The sequence below is a fragment of the Octopus bimaculoides genome, chromosome 22 (assembly GCF_001194135.2).
Source record: "Octopus bimaculoides isolate UCB-OBI-ISO-001 chromosome 22, ASM119413v2, whole genome shotgun sequence".
Lineage (NCBI taxonomy): Eukaryota > Metazoa > Mollusca > Cephalopoda > Octopoda > Octopodidae > Octopus > Octopus bimaculoides.
The window spans coordinates 31,148,729-31,150,771 of NC_069002.1; positions in this window are offsets into that span (position 1 = coordinate 31,148,729).

Below are 2,043 nucleotides of genomic sequence, written 5' to 3' on the forward strand. Positions count from 1 at the left end.
CATTCCTAAGGTATTTTGCGATGTTATTATTATTATTAATATTATTCAAGTCACTGCCTGGACTCAAACTCGGATTCTGAGTTCGATTCCGGGCAGTGAACTGAATAATAATAATAATAATAATAATAATAATAATAATAATAATGATAATAACATTGAAAAATACCTTAGGAATGAGAACCCAGGTTCGAAATTTCCCCCAAGACACCTGATGAAGGCTGGAGGGTATATCAGCTGAAATGTTGTGTTAACAACAAACAAGAGGAGGACAAATATCCGTCAAATGTAAACAATGTAAATAATGTAAATAATTCCTCATCTCTTAAATATAGAACTGTATATGCATGTATGTATATATTTGTGTCTGTGTTTGTCCCCCCACCATCGCTTGACAAGCTATGTTGCTTTGTTTATGTCCCCTGTAACTTAGCAGTTCGATAAAAGAAACCAATAGAGTAAGTACAAGGCTTACAAAGAATAAGTCCTGTGGGTCGAATTGTTTGACTAAAGGTGGTGCTCCAGCATGGCCGCAGTCAAATGACTGAAACAAATGAAAGAAGTAAAAAGAAAAAAGATAGAAATCCTTTCATGGATGTATAAGTGTAAGCATTTGTATATGCTCTGTGGATATGTTGTGTTCGTATGGTACCCATAAGTGTTTATCATCATCATCATCATCATCATCATCATCGTCATCAATCTGATTTGGCAGAGTTTCTACAGCTGGATGCCCTTCCTAATGCCAACCACTCCGAGATTGTAGTGGGTGCTTTTACGTGCCACCGGCACGAAGGCCAGTCAGGCGGTAATGGCAATGGCCACACTTGAAACGGTATATTCTACGTGCCACCTGCACAGTTCAGCAGCACTGGCAACGATCTTGCTCGAATGACTTTTCACGCTGGTAACGATCACGCTCGAATGGTGCTCTTAGTGCTCCACTGGTACAGGTGCCATCACGATTACGCTTTCGCTTGCCCCAAATTTATATATTTTCGGTTATGTTTGCACTGACAAATGGAGAGCGTGTTACAGCGCTGACCATGGAATCCTTTCGATATGCAACTGACCCTTTTAAAAGAATTTTTTTTTGTTCATTTCTTTGACTTCCCTGTGTGTGAATATTTTGATAAAGTAGTTTGACTTTAGTGCCTTTTTCCAACATGGGGACTTACTTATAGTAACAACCCCTAATGTACTAATGTATTTTTTTTAATTGTATACTTAGTATTAATTTTTTACCTTAATTGGTTTTACACGCTGGCTACTTGATAAAATCTTATATAGATTTTATCCTTATATTTAATTGGTATTTGTTGATATATATATGTATATATGTGTGTGTATATGAATATATATATATATACTTATATGTACACAATCATATATACACATAGATATATATATGCATATATATATATATATGAGTCTATGTGTATGTATGGCGCAGGAGTGGCTGTGTGGTAAATAACTTGCTTACCAACCACATGGTTCCAGGTTCAGTCCCACTGCGTGGCACCTTGGGCAAGTGTCTTCTATTATAGCCTCGGGCCAACAAAAACCTTGTGAGTGGATTTGGTAGACGGAAACTGAAAGAAGCCCGTCGTATATATGTATGTATATGTGTGTTTGTGTGTATGTGTGTTTGTGTGTCTGTGTTTGACAACCGATGGTGGTGTGTTTACGTCCCCGTAACTTAGCGGTTCGGCAAAAGAGACCGATAGAATAAGTACTAGGCTTCCAAAGAATAAGTTCTGGGGTCGATTTGCTTGACTAAAGGCGGTGCTCCAGCATGGCCACAGTCAAATGACTGAAACAAGTAAAAGAGAGTAAAGAGAGTATGTGTATATATGCTTATATAAATGTACATATGTGTGTGTATATATACACACACATATGTACATTTATATAAGCATATATACACATACTCTCTTTACTCTCTTTTACTTGTTTCAGTCATTTGACTGTGGCCATGCTGGAGCACCGCCTTTAGTCAAGCAAATCGACCCCAGAACTTATTCTTTGGAAGCCTAGTACTTATTC